This window comes from Sarcophilus harrisii, chromosome 3, assembly GCF_902635505.1.
Source record: "Sarcophilus harrisii chromosome 3, mSarHar1.11, whole genome shotgun sequence".
Taxonomy (NCBI): Eukaryota; Metazoa; Chordata; class Mammalia; order Dasyuromorphia; family Dasyuridae; genus Sarcophilus; species Sarcophilus harrisii.
Window position 1 is genome coordinate 549,394,849 of NC_045428.1, and position 23,372 is coordinate 549,418,220.

Genomic DNA, 23,372 nt, shown 5'->3' on the forward strand with positions numbered 1-23,372 from the left:
TAAGAAAAGGTTTTCCCACTGGGACATTGATGCATTGTTGGTGGAGTTGTGAATGAATCCAACCATTCTGGAGAGTAGTTTGGAATTATGCTCAAAAAGTTATCAAACTGTGCATACCCTTTGATCCAGCAATGTTACTACTGGGCTTATATCCCAAAGAGATTATAAAGAAGGGAAAGGGACCTGTATGTGCACAAATGTTTGTGGCAGCCCTTTTTGTAGTGGCTAGAAACTGGAAACTGAATGGATGTCCATCAGTTGGAGAATGGCTGAATAAATTGTGGTATATGAATATTATGGAATATTACTGTTCTGTAAGAAATGACCAACAGGATGATTTCAGAAAGGCCTGGAGAGACTTACACGAACTGATGCTGAGTGAAATGAGCAGGACCAGGAGATCATTATATACTTCAACAACAATACTATATGATGACCAGTTCTGATGGACCTGGCCATCCTCAGCAACGAGATCAACTAAATCATTTCCAATGGAGCAGTAATGAACTGAACCAGCTACGCCCAGAGAAAGAACTCTGGGAGATGACTAAAAACCATTACATTGAATTCCCAATCCCTATATTTATGCCCACCTGCATTTTTGATTTCCTTCACAAGCTAATTGTACAATATTTCAGAGTCTGATTCTTTTTGTACAGCAAAATAACGGTTTGCTCATGTATACTTATTGGGTATCTAATTTATATTTTAATATATTTAACATCTACTGGTCATCCTGCCATCTGGGGGAGAGGGTGGGGGGGTAAGAGGTGAAAAATTGGAACAAGAGGTTTGGCAATTGTTAATGCTGTAAAGTTACCCATGCATATAATCTGTAAATAAAAGGCTATTAAATTTAAAAAAAAAGGCTTTCCCATTATAGTGCCAGGGCATCTTACTATTCTATGTATATTCTACTATAGTATTCTTACTATTAATAAAAGAAAGGGCCATGTCAGAATAAAAATGAATGGTCCTAGAGTCTTGGAAGTTAAATCATAAAGATGAAAATTATAAAGACAAAGAACTTGTCCCCAATAATAGCACACATACCACTGACTTTCCCAGTTGAAATTATGAAAATGTAATATAGTGGAATATAGTGACTCTAAGAAATGAAGGGAGGAAGGGAATGGAACACACCCGGACTGAGTGATATGGGTGATAACTACTCCCTATTGCATTTTCCAAGGAATATACAGTATTAATCTCTTTTCTGTTATATATACTTTTGAAGTAAATAAACTTTATATCCAGATGTTGTCAGTTTTTTGCAGATAAAAAATGAGAGAGATCTAGAAATAAGCCAGATTCTTCTTTTCCCAGATAAAGTCTGGATGGGGGCTAAAAGGAGCCCTCAAAATTGAAGTCAGATTTGTAGATATCCAGAGTCTCTGTTTTGGGTGGTAGATTATATTTGTTTTCTTTATCAAGTTGATTAAAATGAGCAGTGGTTTTGTTTTGTTTTGAATTTTTTGATAATGAAGGGAATGCATTTAACTTTCTATGAAATCTTTATCATAAGATCATAGGATTTGATGCTGGAACCAAAGTGTTCCAAGTGATACCTTTGTTCAGATAGTCTTCCTAATGTGAGACTTCAAGTCAGATCCATAAGTATCAGTTAAAGCACTTTGGACAAATATCACAATTATGAGAGAGGGAAGGGAATAAGCAATTATTTAGTGCCTAGCATGTGCCAGGCTCTGTGCTCAGAATTTCACTTTTTCTTCACAACAAACTTGCAAGTAAAGCCTGCAAGGCAAGTGTAGCATTATTCCTATTTTACAGTTAAAGAAACAGGCAGACAGAGGTTAAATGACTTGCTCAGGATCTCACATCTTATAAGTATTTGAAGAGAGATTTAAACTCTGTTCTTCCTAGATCCAGACTTAGGGCTCTATCTACTATATTATTACTTATACTGGAATGATGGGGACAAAATGGAGCCAAGAGAGTGCAGAAAAGGTAAAAACTCATTTGAGCTCTCCCCCAAACCCTTCTCAACACCTTTAAATAATTCCCTAAAAGAAATTCTGGAATGGTAGAACCCACAAAAGGACAGGATGAAACAATTTTTCAGCCCAAGACAACTTACAAAGTAGGCAGGAAAGATCTGTCATACTGGGGTGAGAGTAGACTGCATTCTACTGCAGCTCAAATCAGTCCAGAGTAGGCCCCAGAAAAACAAGAGTAGTCCTTGGGAGCCACTAAATCGGTAGCAGCAGTGGTGGTTTCTGGAGCTCTTAGCCCACAGATGGTAAAGGGGTCAAACAATTGGTCAGAAGATTAGGGAGTCCCTTTTCTAGCACTGAGCTTTACAAATATTCATGCAACAATGCAACAAGGTCCCTTATCACAGTTCTAGGGCAGAAAAGAGTGCTTGTGGTCCCTGGAGGGACACAGGCCAGGAGAGTAGTAAGAACATCTCTGCTTGGATCATAACACCTTGAAAGAACTAAAAATTTATAGGTCCTTAGAAGCATTTTTGAAAACAGCTATAAAAACCCCCTGATGCTTGAGACAATGCACCCTCTAACCTGGAAGCAGAGCCCTACTTTAACAAAGAGTAATAGGATGAGAAAATGAGCAAACAACAGGAAAAGATTCTGATAATAGAAAGTGACTTGGTGACAAGGAAGCTGAAAACACACTTAGAAGATAACAGAGTCAAAGCTCCCACATTCGAAGCCTCTAAGAAATATAAGAATTAGTCTCAGGCTATGGAAGAGCTTAAAAAGGATTTTTAAAATCAACTAAGATAGGTAAAGGGAAAATTGGGAAGAGAAATGAGAGTAATACAAAAGGAAGTACAAAAAGCCAAAGAGGTGAAGAATGCCTTAAAAAATGAAATTGGTCAAATGGAAAAGGAGGCATAAAAGCTCACTGAAGAAAATGATTCCTTAAAAATTAGAATTTAGCAAATGGAAGCTAATGACTTTATGAATAATCAAGAAACAATAAAGCAAAACCAAAGGAGTGAAAAAATAAAAGACGATGTAAAATATCCCATTGGGAAAACAATTAACCTGAAAAGCAGATCCAGGAGGGAGAATTTAAAAATTATTGGATTTCCTAAAAATCCATGATCAAGAGCCTAGATCATCTTTCAAGAAATTGTCAAGGAAAACTATTCTGATATTCTAAAGCCAAAGAGTAAAATAGAAATTGAAAGCATCCACTGATCAACTCCTGAAAGGGATCCCCAAATGAAAACTCACAGGAATATTATAGCTAAATTCCAGAACTCTCAGATCAAGGAGAAAATATTGCAAGCAGCCAGAAAGAAATAATTCAAGTATCATGGAGCCATAGTTATGATAACACAATGTTTAGTAGCTTCTACTTTAAAGAATCAGAGGGTTTAGAATATGATGTTCTGGAGAGCAAAGAGCTATAATTGCAACAAAACTCACTTAGCTATCAAAACAGAGTATAATCCTTCAAGGGAAAAATAGACATTTCATGAAATAGAGGATTTTTGAGTATTTCTGATGACAAGAACAGATCTGTATAGAAAATTTGACTTTTCAAATACAAGACTCAAGAGAAGCATAAAAAAGTAAACAGAAAAGGGAAATCATAAGGAATTTAATAAGGTTAATCTGTTTAAATTCCTATATGGGAAAATGATACTTGTAATTCATAAGAATTTTTTCATTATTAGGGCATTTGGAAAGAGTACATATACACAGAGGGCACAGATGTGAATTGAATATGATGAGATAGTATCCAAAAAAATAAGGTGTGAGAGAGGAATGTACTGGGAGAAATGGAAAGGGAGAAGTAGAATGGTGTAAATTATCTGCCATAAAAGAGATAAGAAAAAGCTTTTACCAGGGAGGGGAAGAGAAAGGGAAGTGAGTGGGAGTGAATGAACCTTACTCTCATCAGAAATGACTCAAAGAGGTAATAACATATACATTCAATTGGGTATGAAAATGTATCTTACACTCCAGGAAATAGAAGGGCAAACGGTTAAGAGAAAATATAAAAGAGGGCAGATTTGGGAGAGGGTAATCAGAAGCAAAACAGTTTTGAGTAGGGACAGGGTGACAGAAAAAAAATAGAGTAAATAGGGGAGAATATTTATGAAATTGTGAAAAGAATTTGAAGCAGGTTTCTCTGATATGTACCTCATTTCTCAAACATAGGGAAACAAGTCAAATTTATAAAAACAAGTGCAATTCCCCAGTTGATAAATGATCAAAGGATATGAACAGTTTTCAGATGAAGTAACCAAAGATATTTATAGACATATGTAAAAAGGCTCTAACTAACTATTACTAGAGAAATGCAGATTAAAACAGTTCTGAGGTACTATCTCATACATATTGGATCAATTAATTAACTAGAAAAGGAAAATGACAAATGTTGGGGGGAATGTAGGAGAAATGAGACACTAATGCACTGTTGGTGGACTTAACCATTCTGTAAAGCAATTTAGAACTATACCCCAAAGGGCTTTAAAATCATGCATATCCTTTGATTTAGCAGTATCATTATTAGTGATGTATCCCAAAAGAGATTTAAAAAAACAAAAAGAAAGAATATATATGTACAACAATAGTAATAGCAGCTCTTTTCTGAGGGCAAAAAATGGGAAAGTGAGGAGATGCTCTTCAATTGGAGACTAGATGAACAAATTGTGGTATGTGATTATGATGAAATACTATTGAACTCTAAGATATGAGCAGGGAGGATTCTGGGAAGATGGTGGAGTAGGTTGGAAATTTTCAAGTTCTCCAGATTTCCCTCACAAATAGAACAAATTTGCACCTCAGGGTGAATATAGACTGGTGAAAAATCAAGAAATTTGGGGTAGAGTAGAGGCCCTCCTGATACAACCCAACAAGAGCTGAAGATCCCAGGCTGAGATTAATCCATGTGAAGTGCACACACCTCCCAGCTAGCTCCTCAGAAACAGCAAGTGGGGACCTTTTGGGCCTGCTAGATGTGGCTGGAGCCTCAGCAGGAACCACAAAGATTTTCATTGTAGTGTCTGGACTAGGTTTCTGGAGGATCTCTGGACAGGTCTTGGTCTTAGGTGGAGAATTGATGAAGGCAGGAGAGCCACCACAAGGATGGTCAAGGATGGAGTCTGAAATCTCAAATCCTCTCAGCCCTTAAAATATCTTAGTACGATTATGTCACTACAGCACACTGAGTATGTGCCAACTGTAGAACCATTACATCACCATATCACACTAAGTATATGTCAACTAGAGTGCTTCAAGTATATCTTTCTCAGAGTTCCCCAATATCTGTGGTCCTCTACATCTCACTTCCTAGACTATTTGTGGAATCGGTCTGAGTCTGATAAGACTGAAGGCACCTTGGCTGATTAGGAACTCCAGGCCCAGCTGTGCTGCTGAGATGCAACCCTGGGCAAGAAGGAACTAGAACTTGGTGAGTGCAGAGGCAGTGGGGCAGGAACACTGCTGGCTGTGGGCACTTGCAGGAGGGTGGAGCTCTTGGTTTAGGGTTCCTAGTCAAAAGGGAGAGCTGAAGGAAAGCTTGAGGCACCATCCCCCCATTTCATGATTAAAGGTGCTAACACTATTACCTCTTATTTTAAAAGACTCCCCATAGAAACTTACTATGGAAACAGGGAAGACCAGGATTCATCTTCAAAGGAGGACATTGAAGTAAAAATAGTTTCTACTGCAAAGAGTAACATGAAATGGCTCCCTGCTCCGAGAGAATTTATAGAAGAACTCAAAAGAATTTAAAAATCAAATGAGAGACATTGAGGAAATACTAAATAAATAAATAAATAAAAACCATCAAAGAAAAACAAGAAGATTATGAAAAAAAAGTTAACCAACTAGAAAAGGAGATACAGAATGTCAAAGATGAAAATAATTCTTAGAAAATTACAATAGGGCAAGGGGAAGCTATGAAAAAACAAGAAATAACAAAAACAGATTATAAAGAATGAGAAAACAGAAGAGAATGTGAAACATAAGAAAAACAACAGATCTGGGGAACAGATGAAGAAGAGAGGATGTAAGAATAATTAGACTGCCTGAAAGTTGTGACCAAAAAGAGAACCTTGCCACAATAATGCAGGAAATCATCCAAGAAAATTGTCCTGGAGTAATAGAACATGAGGGCAACGTAAAAATAGAAAAAAATCCACTTATCACTACCTCAAAGAGATCCTTTGTGTAAAACATATAAGAGTATTATTGCCAAATTTCAAACCCCCCAGATCAAAGAGAAAATTTTGCAAGAAGCTAAAAAAAAACAAACAAACAAACAAAAAGAAACAATTGGAGCCACAATTAAAATTTGTACAGGACTTATCAGCAGCTACAATAAAAGACCACAGGTCCTGGAGTCATATCTACTGACAATCAAAAGAACTAGGCCTGTGGCCAAAAATATCACACCCAGAAAAATTATCTATAATATTGAAGGAGAAAAAATGGACCTTCAACAAACTTGCACATTTTCAGGACTTTCTATAAACCACATCAGAAATTAATAGAAAATTTAACACATAAGAGTTAATATCAAAGATCAATTTCAAGGAATTTGTTGACAAGGACAAATTTTTATGGTTTTGTTTTACATGGGAAATGTATACTATATGTTTAAGATTCCCATCAACAATAGGATAGCTCAAAAGAAAGAGTGGCAAAGTAAAAGTAAAAATAGTGATTATGTTATGCAAATGAAGTACAGAGGAAGAGAAGCATTAGGAGGAAGGCTTGTAGTTTGGAAAACCTACTCATATGGGGAATGGGTTTAATAGGTAACATTACATATGTACCATGAATGGTATAGCACTCTCCAAAATATATAAAGAAATATGGGGGGAGGGATAAGTGCTTGGGGAAGTGAAGGGTGAGGGAGGAAAACAAGGAAGGGATCCTTAGGTGGGGGGAGATTAAGTAATAGCAAAGTAATTTAGAAGAAGAATTAAAGCAAAGGGTCAGGGATGGGAAAGATATATGTGTGTATGGGTGAGGGGGGGGTGGTGTGTGTGTGTGGTGTGTGTGTGTATCTGTGTATGTGTGTACATATATATCTGCATACGTATACATAAATATATCCTTTTTTAACTGTAGCTTGCTTGGGAGTGAGAGGGATAAAAGGGGGACAAAAGAATAAAATAAATTAAGTGCTCAGCAGAGAACAAAAGAATAGTTTACAAGAAAGTAAACAAAAAATGGACATTCATGAATATAATAATTTCTACTAATATATGTTCCTTCTTGATCTGGTAATTTATTGTTATATATTTTGAATCTTCCCTGATGTTCTGCCAGCCACATGACAATGTTCTCATTTGCTTTGCTTTATTTTGTTTTGTCTTCCTTTTCTGTTTTTCTTTTCTTTTTTTCTGTTTTTTCAAATAAAACAAATTTTTTAAAAATATGATGAGCAGGATGCTATCAGAAAAACCTGGAAAGCATTTTTGTTAATTAATGTGAAGTAAAATATATTAAGTACAAAGTAACAGCAATATTGTAAGATCATTAATTGTAAATAACTTGACTATTCTCAGCAGTAAAATGATCCAAGACTACTCTGAAAGATGTATAATGAAAAATGCTATCCATACCCAGAGGAAAAACGTGTCTGAATAAGATTATTTTTGAGGGGGTTTTGAGGGAAGCTATTTTCTTTCACAACATGACTTTTACAAAAATGTTTTGCATGACTTCCATGTGCTTTTTGAATTGGGGAGTGGGAAGAGAGGAAAGGGGAGAATCTGGACCTCAGAGTTCTAAAAACAAATGTTTTATATGTAAGTAGGGATGTTGGAATCTTTACAAACTGTTAAGCCATTGGAGTTGATTTGATCTTAGAAAGAGATATTTTGGGCCAGAACTTGAAACAAGGTACTAAGTGGAACAGATAGAAACAATGGTTAAATCTAGTTTAGCACTGATTTAATCCTACAACAAATAATGGTGATATAATGATGGGTGTGTACTCAGTGCACAGCATATAAGCAAGAAGCTCTCAGGGCCACAGGACACTCTGGAAGAAAGCCTACAAGCCCTATCTTCGAGGCAAGAGAGATTCATCGTATCTTCTACCTTGGTGCTGGCTGGAGGCTGAAGAAAGCAGAGGCAGCAGCCAAGGACAAAGCTGCAAGATCTCTTGGAGCCAGGCAGAGAGATAGGCCTCAACTAACCGGGCTAATTTGGAAGGAGAAATAAACGTTTGCATTTTTACCAGCTGGCTGCATTTTGGAGTATTCAATTGTAACTGAAACTAAGGCTGCCTCCAGAAAACCTTCACATAGGGACAATAAAATACTTAATGATGGAGAGTTAGAGAAGAGTCAACGGCTTGTTTAAAGAGGCACCAAATAAATAACACCTTAAAAACAGACTAGGCCAAATGGTAAAAGAAGTCAAAAATCCAATGTGGAAAAAAATGCCTTGAAAAGCAGAATTGGCCAAATGGAAAATTAGGCACAACAGCTCGCTGAAGGAAAATAATTCCTTAAAAATTAGAATTGAACAAATGGAAGTTAATGACTCTAAGAGACATCAAAAAAAAAAAAAAAAAGAATGAAAAAATAGAAGACAGTGTGAAATATCTCATTGGAAAAAACTGACCTGGAAAATAGAGAAAAAAATTTAAGAATTATTAGACTTTGTGAATGTCATGCTTTTTGAAAGTGCCTATACATCATCATTCAAGAAATTGTGAAGGAAAACTGTCCCAATATTCTAGAACTACAGGGCAAAATGTAAATTGAAAGAATCTACCCATTACCTCTGGAAACAGATCCCCAAATGAAAACTTCCAGGAATATTATATCTAAGTTCCAGAGCTCCTATGTCAAGGAGAAACTATTGCAACAATTCAGAAAAACAAACAAACAAACAATTTAAGTATAGTGGTGCCATAACCAGGATAACACAAAATTTAACAGCTTCTTCATTAAAGGATTGAAGGGCTTGGAATATGATATTCCAGAATGCAAAGTAGCTGTAATGAAGAACCACATACCCAGTAAAACTGTGTACATTTCCCTAGGGAGGAAATGGATATTCAATGAAATAAAGACTTCAAAGCATTACTGTTGAAAAGACCAGAACTGGATGGAAATTTTGAATATTAACTATAAGACTTGAAAGAAGCATAAAAATGTAAACAGGAAAGAAAAATCATAAGGTTCCTAATAAGATTAAATTGTTTACATTCCTACATGGAAAGATAATAATTAGAACTCATAAGAACTTTCTTATTATCAGAGCAATTAGGAAGAGTATACATAGCAGAAGGCACAGGTGTGAGGTGAAGATAAAATGATTATTTTTAAAAATTAAAATTAATAGGTGAGAAAGAAGAATGCACTGGGAAAAGGGAAAAGGAAAACGTAAAATGGAGACAATTTAAGAATTCTGAGTCTATTAGTATGTCACAAGTCAAAAACCTGTCCATCTTAATACAAGAAATTATATAAGAACCCTGCTCAGAACTTCTGAACAGAGATAATAAAATGTACATCAAAAGAATACTAGATTATTTCCAGAAAGAAACCTTATACTGGAAATACCAAGACTTTTAGTGGTTAAATTAAACACCACCACAGCCAAATGAAAAATTCTTTAAGCAAAAACTATAAAGGGAAGGAAAGGGAATTCAATTAACACAAGCTTCTATTCTGCATGAGACAGAAATTGTGGGGATTGAAGGTGTGGTTGGAAAATACAATAATGTGTTCTGAAGAAAAAGAGATCAATATGAAGCCCAAGGTGACCTACCTTGTAAATCTGAACCTAGTCATAACTGAAAAAAAAAATAGAAGTTCAGCAAATAGAAACATTTGAAACACTCCTAGAAAGAAAACCAAACCTGAAGAAATTATTCACTTCTCAAACATTCCAAACAGCAGGAGTACAAAAAGGATAAAGAAAATAGCAACCAAGGACAACAACAACAAAGAGATCTTTAAGAGTTTCTTTATAAATATACATGAGGACATAGAACAAAAGAAAAAGTCAAACAAAAGTGATGGTGAAGAAACAGACCTGAAATATGTAAGCCTCACTTTACTCTACCTATGAGTGAACAGATATTTTTATTTATATTTTTAATTAAAGTTTTTTATTTTCAAAATATATATGTGGGTAATTTTCAACATTTACCCTTACAAAACTTTGTGTTCCATTTTTTTCTCCCTTCCTTCCTCCCCACCCTCATCCCTATACAGCAAGTTAAATATGTTAAATATAAATACAGCAATGTTAAATATGTACAATTCTTCTATACACATTGCCACAATTATCATGCTGCACAAGAAAAATCAGATCAAAAAGAGAAAAATGAGAAAGAAAACAAAATGCAAGCAAACCACAACAAAAAGAGTGAAAATACTATGTTGTGATCCATATTCAGTCCCCACAGTCCTCTCTCTGGGTATAGATGGCTCTCTTTATCACAAGATCATTGGAACTAGCCTCAATTATCTCATTGTTGACAAGAATCATGTCAAGCAGAATTGATCATTGTAAAATCTTCCTTGAACAGATGTTTTTAAAGGACTAAAATCCAGACTGGGAAGGACATAAAAGGGTGGAGAGGAGGAAAATGTGATATATCCTAATCAAGTCAAAGGATTAAAATGAAGAGAAAAATAACTTTTGTAGAATCTCAGGAAGAAGAGAGCCACAAGAGAATGGAAAAGGAAGCAAGTAGAAGGGTTGGAAAGGGGGGTAAGAAAGAAGGAAACCTTATTTCAATGGTGGAAAGGGCTACCTCTGATAAATACTCCTAAGGGAGAAGAAAGGTATTCTATAAAGGAAAATGAAGACCTATATAATAAATATGATCTAAAGGAGTCCATTACTTAAAGACCATTCATCCTGCCTGAGGAGAAAGGGAATCAGATCTCCTGGAGGACACTAACATCCAAAAGAGTGAGAGGTTATGGAACCACGGAGAAAATTTCAAAATGGGAAAAATTAACCAAGGAGAGAGCAAAGGTAAAGAATAAGTTGCACAGAGACATAAGAAACTTCTTGTCTTGGGACAAGATTTCCTCTATCATCTGTAGTAATTAGCACCTAATTGTGCTAATTCTGTTGTGTGAGACACAACAGAAAAAGAAAATAGAAAACAGAGAGCTAGATCTACAAAGCAATAATATAGAAATTGTTTATAAGAAGGAACCCAAAGTAGTTACCTTAGAAGCTTTAATTCCATGAAGAATACAGAAACAAAGAAGAACTAAGTACATATAAAGACTAGTAGTCAAACAATGGTTAATGCTGTGAGTTATACCAATAACTCAATAATATTCATTCTTTTTTTAATAACTTTTTATTTACAAGTTATATGCATGGGTAATTTTACAGCACTGACAATTGCCAAACCTTTTGTTCCAATTTTTTCCCTCCTTCCTCCCACCCCCTTCCCTTGATGGCAGGATGACCAATACATATTAAATATATTAAAATATAAATTAGATTCAAAATAAATATACATGTCCAAACCGTTATTTTGCTGTACAAAAAGAATCAGATTCTGAAATAGTGTACAATTAGCCTGCGAAGAAAATCAAAAATGCAGGTGGGCAAAAATATAGGGATTGGGAATTCTATGTAATGGATTTTAGTCATCTCCCAGAGTTCTTTTGCTGAGTGTAGCTGGTTCAGTTCATTACTGCTCCATTGGAACTGATTTGGTTCATCTCATTGCTGAAGATGGCCAGGTCCATCAAAATCGATCATCATATAGTATTGTTGTTAAAGTATATAATGATCTCCTGGTCCTGCTCATTTCACTCAGTATCAGTTCATGTAAGTCTCTCCAGACCTTTCTGAAATCATCCTGTTGGTCATTTCTTTCTGAACAATAATATTCCATAATATTCATATACCACAATTTATTCAGCCATTCTCCAATTGATGGGCATCTACTCAGTTTCCAGTTTCTGGCCACTACATAGAGGGTTGCCACAAACATTCTTGCACGTACAGGTCCCTTTCCCTTCTTTAAGATCTCTTTGGGATATAAGCCCAATACTCATTCTTTAATAAGGGTATATCAAATGTTTTAGATAGCTTTGAATCTTGCCATACTCCTAAGACTATTTCTCAACATTAAGCCAATATTTGATTTGGGAAGATACCTATTAATCCCCCATATTTAACTACACAGGATATTACTTTTAAAAAAGGAAAAATTCCTTTTTCAAATTTGAACATACATACAATTTGAACATAATTTAGTTTAATTGCTGAAAAAATAACAAAAGTTATTTTTCTCTTCATTTTAGTCCTTTGACTTGATTAGAATGAATGAATCAGTGGTACAAATTCAGTTGCAGAGTTGTAGTGGGGGTAAGAAGAAATTTTGAACCTTATCATACAAGGTCTAGTAGAGGAAGAAACCTTTGCATACATTCCAGCATTGAAAGACATGAATTATTACAGAGATTACAGTAGATTGGATCTTGGACAGATAGCATATGCTTGGTGCTCTTGGATTCTTCCACATGAAGAGCAGGTTCCTCTATATCTATAAAGTTTCTTCTCGTTAGACACCATCTTCTCCATGCAATTAGGATTACTCACATTTATATGAGAATCATAGGATAGGTTCTGGATACCACTATGAACTGAAGCCAGATTTTTTCTATTGTAAAATTTAAAAAGCATTAATTCTGATCTCAGTCTTAATCAATAAAATTCCTCCTTCTTCATATGCCTTTTGAATATTTATGAGGGCTAATTGGCCAACTAGTGTATGCCTAAGTTTAAGGACAGTTCTATTCATACTCATGATTGTTCTTTGACTATTATTTACCTGAGGTATGGGCAAAGTTTGTTCCACATGGAAGCCTAAAATGAATTGTTTCCCATAATTAACCTAAAGATGACAGTGACATTATAGATTGATTATAATCTCAGGATGGACAATCTGCTCAGCTTGAATACTAATAAGTATTCTGAGAATGAATTTGACAGTTCTATATAGGAAAAAGAGTCTCTCAAAATTGATGCAGTATTTGCAGTTATAATAATTAGTCATAACAATTATACCAACAATAGGGCTTGATCATTCATTTAATAACTTCACTTCAACGGGTAGAACTTACCATATCTATAACACCTCAAATTGTAAGGTGGGTCACAGATGTCATAATAATGAAGTAGCTGATGAAATGAAAAACCACCAAGGACAAATGACTTCCATGCATGTAAATCCCATAAAAACATGAAGCCACTGCTACATCAGAAAAGGCAATAGAAGAGGTTCAGGAGGTTGGATATCACATTTGGTAGCTTCCTATATTGGAGTAGCTAGGTGGTACAGTAGAAAGAGCACTGGACTGGAGATTAAGAAAACTCATTTATGTGATCCTTGGCAAGTCACTTAATCTGTATGTCTCGGTTTCCTCGCCAAGGAAATGGCAAACCACTCTAGCATTTAAAAACCCCAAAAGGGGTCACTAAGAAACATGACTCAACAATGAAGCTTCCTATCTTTACTAATTGTTCTTTTTAACTAGGTACTAAAACCAGTTTTTATACCTGCCAAAAGGAATAACAGGAGCTGTCAGTGATCACTAAATTTCAGTACTCTTGTACAGGGAGGAGGGGAAAAACCTCAGTAACCTGATCTTAAATTAGAGTTGTGCTTCAAAATATCAGACAACCAAGTAAAATATGTTACTAAATTTTGTTAGTTTGAAATACCATATATTGGGTTACACAGTCTTGAACCCTTAATAATATGACCCTTCCTACCTTTCCAGTCTTCTTACTTTATTCCCCTACATGCAATCTATAATCCACCTTTACTGCCCTATACACTATATCCTGTCTCTCACTCCACACTTTTTCACTAGTGATGTCCCATGCCTGAGATCTTTGCCTCTTCACCTCCACCTCCTATCTTCTCAGGTATTTTTCTGCCATATTTAATACTCATCAATTTTCTTCAAGACTCAACTTCAATCCTATCTTTTTCAGGATACCTTTCCCAGTCCATTCAACACCTCCATCCTTCCTCCCACTGTCAATACATCTCTCAGAGATTACCTCCCATTCTTACTTTGTACCTTGTCTCTCTCTCTCTCTCTCTCTCTCTCTCTCTCTCTCTCTCTCTCTCTATATATATAATTATTATTAATAGCCTTTTGTTTACAGGTTATATGTATGGGTAACTTTACAGCATTGACAACTGCAGAGCCTCTTGTTCCAATTTTTCCCCTCTTACCCCTCTCCCCTCCCCCAGATGGCAGGATGACCAGTAGATGTTAAATATATTAAAATATAAATTAGATACACAATAAGTATACATGACCAAAACGTTATTTTGCTGTACAAAAAGAATCAGACTCTGAAATATTGTACAATTAGCTTGTGAAGGAAATCAAAAATACAGGTGTGCAAAAATATAGGGACTGGGAATTCAATGTAATGGTTTTTAGTCATCTCCCAGAGTTCTTTCACTGGACGTAGCTGGTTCAGTTCATTACTGCTCCATTGGAAATGATTTGGTTGATCTCATTGCTGAGGATGGCCAGGTCCATCAGAACTGGTCATCATTTAGTATTGTTGCTGAAGTATATAATGATCTCTTGGCCCTGCTTGTTTAACTCAGCATCAGTTCGTGTAAGTCTCTCCAGGCCTTTCTGAAATCATCCTGTTGGTCATTTCTTACTGAACAATAATATTCCATAATATTCATATACCACAATTTATTCAGCCATTCTCCAACTGATGGGCATCCATTCAGTTTCCAGTTTCTAGCCACTACAAAAAGGGCTGCCACAAACATTCGTGCACATACAGGTCCCTTTCCCTTCTTTATAATCTCTTTGGGATATAAGCCCAGTAGTAACACTGCTGGATCAAAGGGTATGCACAGTTTGATAACTTTTTGAGCATAGTTCCAAATTGCTCTCCAGAATGGTTGGATGTATTCACAGTTCCACCAACAATGTATTAGTGTCCCTGTTTTCCCACATCCCTTCCAACATTCCGCATTATCTTTCCCTGTCATTCTAGCCAATCTATATATAGTTTTTGCATGTTGTCTCCCCAATTAGAATATGAGCTTCTTGAGGGCAGTGTCTATGTTTACCTTTCTGTATCCCCAAAACAAAACTAGAATAATTCCTGGCACATAGTAAGTGATTAACAAATAGATACCAATAACTCAATAATATTTATTTTTTAATAAGAGTATATCAAATGTTTTAGATAGCTTTTTGAATCTTGTCATACTCCTAAGACTATTTCTCAACATTAAACCAATATTTTATTTAGGAAGATATCTATTTATCCCCCCTATTTAGCTACACAGGATATTACTTTTTAAAAAAGGAAAAATTCCTTTTTCAAATTTGAACATACATCTTTGCTTATCACAAGTAGGAATTGCTTTTTTTAATTGGAAGATGATGGGGTATAGTATAAAGGACTGTGACTAGCAAGGCAGGTAATCTTGCTTCTTCTCTTGCTTTGATTCCTAAATGTGTTATTTGGATAAGTCCTTTCTCTCAGATCATCAGTTTCCTCCTGTATGAAAGGAGATGGTTGTATTAGATGACTTCTAGAGTTCTCTTCCAAATCTGATATTCAATGATATTATCACAGCTTTTAAAATAAGTAAATTATTAACTTATTTTGTTTGATTCATTAAGACTGCCCGATTTTCTGCCATATTTAACATTAATGTTCTACTACTTTTCAAAATATTCTCCATGAAGTAAATATTTAATAAATGATTGTTGAATGAATGAATGTTTATGCTTAAACCATTTTCCCTTCCTGTATCAGTTGGAGTTGCTTTTAGTTCTTAGAAGTTGTACTTTGCACTTAATGCTATTGACTTTTTTTCTGGTCATTTATCTAATTAAATGAGTGTAATTTGAATCCTACTCCTATATCTCTGGATTTTAAACATGCCCAATATAGTTGTTCTAAATGAAATTATAAGTAGAACAGTGGAAGTATGATAGATTTTATTCCAGCCCCTTATTTTAACTCTGCCTGAATCTGTTTGTTATGTATCTAGTAACAGTGTCACTTTTTTTTCATTGGTTTGGACATACTCTTCACTCTCCATTCTGAAGGTATGCTTGAATAAGAGTAAAGACAATATTAGAAATGTCCAAAGATACTACTTTGTAGATTTTGAAAGGAAGCATAATCTGTGTTGTCACATAGAATTATGTGATAATGTATTTGAAATGACAAATATCAAACCATCCCAGAAGCTGAACAATGTATTAATAAAAATAATATATTAACTAACATGTAGAAGAATTGTAGATCTTACAATTTTAGAATCTCTGAAAAATGTAATAAAGTTGGAACAAAATCTCAGATAGCTGTCATCTTCATGCAGTAATCAGGTTGCCTAAAAATACTCTCTCAAAACATTCATTTGAGTCAGAAGACTAAACACTATCCGTAAGGTGGGGGAGGTACCCAGTCACAGCAAAGAAACCCAGACAATAGAAAAATATAGACACAACACATGAGTCCTTTGGTGTTCTTCCCACATTCCCAGGGAATGATGTATTAAAATATATTCATATGAAAGAAGTCTTCCGAGACATACCACAGGTAAAAGGCTCATTCTTCTGATGTCCAGAAGATTCACCTGGGACAAGATCATTTTCTGAAACCAAATGATCAAAAAGCAATCAACCTAATTTTTATACTTTCTCTTATGGCTATTACTCAACAAAAAGGAGACAAGAAAGACCCTATAATTAGAATTCCCTGAGCTGCTCTAGCAGCATCATGAAAAGAGGCATTGGCCCTAGGGTATTTAAGGAGGAGGAGTGGTCATCTGTAATCCTGGTAAATTTAACTATCTGCATCAAAAAAGTCAGTTAGTGAACTTTGTTGCCTTTAGGTCAATGGATAATTTTACAGAATGAAGAGTACAAGCCAGATGAGTTCCTAAGGCTTGAGTGAGGATGAGATATCACCTCCTTTTCTGTATTCACTGAGAAGAGCCTTCCTAATCTGGGTATGCTAGCCAACAATGAGATAGCTGGAAGACTCTCTAGCTCCTTTATCAGATGTCTTCCTCAAATATCTGGTGTCAGTTGGTAGGCCTCCATATTTTGACATCTGGCTGGTATGTGATGAAAAAAAGTCTTTTGGAGATATCTTTGTTTGAATTTTTGATGAAACAAGTGCTCTGAAATTGAAAGTTAAGATGTAGCACTTTCCCTAGCCATGGTGCTGACGAAGCTTTTTATCATTTTGCTTCTCCACTATCCCTGGCCATGGTACTGACACTCAAGACTAGAAGTGACCTCAGAAATCATCTATTTTGAGCAGGATCTGAGCAAGAATCTCTACAAATTCCTAACCAACTGGTCTTCCAGACTCTCTTTGAAGATCCTTAGTGATTAAGAAATTTTCCAACTTCCAAGGCATCCTTTATATATTTGGAAAATTTGAATTGTTGGAAAGTTTCTCATTTTATCATGTTGAAATCTCCTCCCTCTAAAGTTTCCACTTTGGTCAAGGCTGAGAAATCTCATACATCATACACATGATAGCTTTTCAAATATTTGAAGACAATGATCATGTTCCTCCCATACATTAAATAGACTTAGTTCCTTTGAAAGACCTTTACAAAGCATGACTTTGAATTCACTTGTCCCCCCTTTATAAAATGTGGCATGCAGTACTAGGAAGACCACTCTCCTTATGAGAGAGGATGGCAGGGTTATAACCACTTTTATTTGATTAATGTAACATAGAATCATATTTGCTTTTTTTCAGTTCCAAATTCCCTTCCTCCTACCCTTCCACCCCCCATTGAGAAGGCAAGAAACATGATACCCATTATGCACATGAAGTCATGCAAAACATGTTTCCACATTAGTTGTGTTGTAAATGGATCTGCATTCAGAGTTAATCAGTTCTTTGTCTGGAGGTGGATAGAAATTTTCATCATGAATCTTTTGGATTTGTTGTGAATTATTGCATTGATTGCATGTATTGCTAGCTAAATCTTTCACAGTTGATAGTTCTTACATTTTTGCTACTGTGTAGAACATTCTCCTAGTTTTTCCTCACATTACTGCATCAGCTCATATAAATCTTCCCACATTTTTCTGAAATTGTCATTTCTTACAACACAATAGTAATTCATAACAACCATGTAACTTGTTCAGTTATTCCCCAGTTCATGGGTATATACTCATGGGTATAGTCTTTGCTACCACAAAAAAAGCTGATATAAATATGTTGTACATACAAGTACTTGTTCCTTTTTTTTTTTATTTTTTCTGGCATATACCTAGCAGTGGCAACAATGAGTCAAAAATATGCACAGTTTTATAGTCCTTTGGGCATAGCTCCAAATTTTTTTTCAAAATGGCTAGACCAGCTCACAGCTCTACCAACAATGTATTTGTATATTTATTTTCCCACATTACCTCCAAATTAAAATGTAATTGGAAAATATTTAACAAAATAATTTAAAATTAAATTAACTATAGCGTTTAATATGTAGTTTTCTGAGGTATCTTTTTGTATGCTTTAGTGCACCCTGTTTCTACTTGATTATAATATGAATAGGTTAGAGACATAAATTTTGACTGCATCCCAAATGTTTTAATATGTTGTTTCATTGTTATCATTATCATGAAAAAAATTATTGTTTCTATTACTGGTTCTTTGACCTGGGATTCTTTAGGATTAAGCTATGCATTCTCTATTTAATTTTTAATCACTCCATTTAATGATATAATTTTGTTACATTATAATCTGGAAAAGATGTTTACTATTTCTGTTTTTCCACATTTATTTGTAAGGTTTATGCTCTAATACGTGGTAAATTTTATGAAAATGTGATTAAAAGTTAAGAATATATCACTTTCTATTTACATTCAATAAGCTCCAGAAATCTATTCTATTCATGCCCTTCTTTTCTTTTTATTTTTTGCTTATTTTTTAAAAAATTGCCCAAGTTAATGAGGGACAAATTGAGACTCTCCATGATTACAATTATAAGTATGGAGTTCTCCCTCTAATACATTTAACTTGTTACTTAAGAATTTAGATGTTATGCTAATTGGTGTATATATGTTTACTATTGTTTGTACTATGGTATCATTTAGTAAAGCATGGTTTTCTATTTATTTTACTTAAGCATATTTTTGATCTTGCTTTGTCTGAGATCATGATTAGTACCTTTGCTTTTTTTCCAGTGGAAGTATGATTGATTTTGCTCTATTCTCTTATTTTAACTCTACTTGCATCTTTCTGGTTCAGTTATGTATCTGGTAAGTAATGCACTGCTTTTTAATCCATTCTACTGCCTCCTTTCCTTTTATGAATGAGCTTATCCCATTTACTTTCACAATTATTATTGTCAATTATATATTTCCTTTCATCCTGTTCTCTTTTACTTATCCTTCTCTTTATCTCCAATTTTCTCTTTAAGAATTTGTTTTCCTTAAATGATCCTTCTCTTAATCTCTATTCCCTTGTAATCCTTTTTTTTTCTTTCCCCTTTCCTTCCTGCTTCCTTTTTGAGTAAAATGTATTTTTCTATCCAATTAGGTGTATGCATTCTTCCCTTCTTGAACCAGTTCAGATGAAAGTAAGGTTTAAATGTTGCCCACTCCATGAATTCCTTCCCCCTTATTTTTAGATTTCTAATTATGCATCTCAATTGAATGAGATAATTTTCTTCTCCTTTCTTTTTCTTCTATTGTATTCATCTCCCTTTCTATCCTTCTTTTAAGATCATCAAATCATTACAGAACAATTTGCAGGCTCTTTGTGTAATTATTTTTCCTTTCTGATGCTTGATAACAAAATTCTTTGTGGAGATATTTATTAATTCCCCCTACTAGAATGTAAACAGTTTGTCCTTGCTTTATCCCTTATGACTGCTCACTCATTTTTTTTTTTTTTGTATTTCTCATGAGAGCTTTGTTTGTATTTCAAATTTTCTACTCAACTTTGATCTATTGAAATTCTATTTCCCTGCTGTAGCATCATATATAGTTTTACTGGAAAATTATTCTTGGCTGTAAGCCTATTTTTTTTGCCTTCTGGAATATACAGTTCCAATCTCTCAGTTCCTTTTGAATAGTAGTTGCTAAATATTGTGTGATCCTGAATCTGGTTCCTTACTACTTGAATTCTTTCTTCTGACCTCTTTTAGCATTTTTTTTTCTTTGATCTGGAAGCTCTGAATTCTGACTATGATGTTGCTAGAAATTTTCATTTTCATTTCTCCCAGGAGTTGACTGATAGATTCTTTAATCAATCAATTAATAAGCATCTATTATAATTATTATATTATATTTAGTCATGGCTTTCAAGGAATCCAATGATTCTAAAGTTATCTCTCTTTGATTTATTTTTCATTGCAATTGTTCTTTGATATTTTATATTTTAGATATTTATATTTTTATATATTTCTATATATATTTACATATTTTATATTTTCTACTATTTTGTCACCTCTTGACTTTGTTTTGATATTTCTTATTGTTTCGTACAATCATTACCTTCTATTTAGTTAATTCTATCTTTCAGGGAGATCCCCTTGCTTGAATCACTTTTTGTTCCAAACTGTTAATTCTATTTTAAAATTCTTCTTCTATAGTATTTATTTCTTTCCCCATTTTTTGCTCTATTATTCTCATTTGTTTTTTTTAAATTAATGAATTCTTTTTTCCTGAGGCAATTGGGGTTAAGTGACTTGCCCAAGGTCACATAACTAGGAAGTGTTAAGTGTCTGAGGTCAGATTTGAACTCAGGTCTTCCTGACTTCAGGGCTGGTGCTCTATCCACTATGCTACCTAGCTGCCCCAAATTAGTTAATTCTTTAAAATATCTTGCTTTATCTCTCTGAGGAATTCTGGTTGGATTGCCCAACCTATGTTTTTCTTTGAGGCTTTGCTTGAAGATGTTTTTAGAGTCATTTTTTTCTTCCATGTTTGTGTCTTGTACATTCTGCTTACTAAAATGTTTTATTGTGTTATCCTTTTTAAAATTGCTCACTCATTCATAACACTAACAGCAGCAGCAGCAGCTAACATTGATATATAATTTACTATTATGGCCCAAGCACTGTACTGAATGTCTCACAATTATTATCTCATTTAATTTTCACAACCACCCCAGGAAGTAGTTAAAATTATTATCCACATTTTATAATTGAAGGAAATAAGACCGAAGAGCTTAAGTGACTTACCCAGGATCACAAATCTAAGTACCTGAGGCTGAATTTGAATTCAAGTTTTCCTGTCTCTAGGCTCACTGCTTTATCCATTGTATCACTAGTAGTTCCAAATTACTTCTTGATTTCAGATTTTGTATTAGGACTGAGTTTTATGCATTTCTGGAGGAATTGAACTTTTCCTTTTTGATTCTTCTATCATATTCTTGGAGTATTAAGTATCATATTATTCAAATACCTCAGGGATAACTCAAGTTGGAAATCTATAAGCTTTCAATACTCTCAAAATGATCTGATCCAAGGAACAATATGATATTTATTCTCCTAGTCTCAATTCTTCAAGTTCATGACTCATGTCTGGTTTGGTGCAAAATTCCTGTTGACTTATTCCTGGATGAAAGTTCCGGTAAACCACTTTTGGATTTGGTCCTAATAAACCAACTAGAAAACTCTACGGCTTCAGAGTGATAGAACTGCAGGCATCTCTTCACTCTAGGATTCCTTCTTTAACTTTTCCCCAGCAGACTTCAAACTAAGCTAGAGCCTGGAAATGAGACTCCTCTCAACTGCTCAGGTCAAAGTCAAGGAGCCTCTGCTTTCTTCTGTACTTTTTTAGTGCACAATGTATGTCCCGTGACCACTACCATAGGTGCAGATCTCCTCCTCATTCCATCTTAGGTCTATGATCCAGATCTGGGTAGTGAGCAATAGAACCAGTTACAAGTTGGCACCTGTTCCCTCATCCAGAAAAAATTATCAATACGTGCCCAGGAGCTTTGTTTGCTTGTGGGCATATTTTTGGTTCACTTACATTATGCCCCACATAGGCACTCCATCCATAATGTTGACATACCTAATTTGGCTATGTGTCTATGTCAACCTGAACTGTGATTTTTTAAAAAAAAAATCTTTCCCAGTCAGGACTAGGTTGGGTGCTTTTCTAGATCTTTGTGGGGATGTGGGGAAGAGCTTGGCTGTTCTTCTCCTTCTCGATTTCTCCTTCTATTCTTCCTTCTTGGTTCTATTCCACTTCCTACTCCCCACCCCATTATATTAAATGGCACCACTGTCTTCTCAATAATCCAGGTTTACAACTTATTTGTCATGCTCAATTCCTTTCTCTCACTTACCTACTGTATGTAATCAACTGCCAAGTACAATCAATTTGACCTTTTTAAAGTTTCTAGTATATATTTCTTTCTCACCTTTAACAACACTATCACCTTAGTATAGACCCTCATAATCTCATATCTAGACTATTGAATTGTCTAGTTAGTCTTCCTGTCCCAAGTTTCTCTCTACTCCAGTCCATTTCCAATTCAGCTGTCAAATTAATTTTTCTAAAGAATAATTGTTAGCCCCTATTTGTTACATTCCAATGACTCCCTATAACTTCCATAGGGAATATAGAACCATCTGTTTGGCTTTTAAAATTCTTCATAATCTCTCCCTATTACCTTTCCAGGTTTCTTTATACTTTACACTTCATTTTCCCAACTGGACATTTTTGCTGACTATCTCTCATGCCTGGGATTCTCTCACTCCTGATCTTTGTCACCTGATTACTCTGGCTTTCTTCAAAACTCGATAAAATCTCATCATCTGCAAAGAAGCCTCTCTTAATTCCCTTTCCTAGGGCCTTTCCTTTGTTGATTATCTAAAATTTATTTTATATATCTTATTCATATATAATTTTTGCATATTACTTTCCTCATTTAGACTGTGAGTTCCTTGGGAACAAGGATTATCTTTTTGCCTTTCTTTGTATCCCTAACACATAACACAGTATATAGAACATATTAGGTGCTTTAAAAAGATTTGTTGCCTTGATCAGAAACTGGTTATAAAGTCAACATTTTTTACTTTTGTCTTATTTCCCTATTGTTGCAAGGTAAAATTGATGATAGTTAAAGTGCAGAGATATAGGTTTAGTTCCCGGCTCTCCTATTTACTAGCTATATAATCTTAGGTATGTTACTTAATGTTTCTGAGTGTCCATTTATTCACTTTTAAAATGTCAATAATAATATTTGTACTATCATCATGGTATTTTTAGGATGACAGATGATGGATTTAATGATCTTTGTAAACTCCAAAGTAATAATAATGCTCAACATTTATATAGCACTTTGAGATTTACAAAACATTCTACATGATTCATTTGATCCTCATAATGATCTATGAGGTAGGTGCTATTATTATTCCCAATTTAG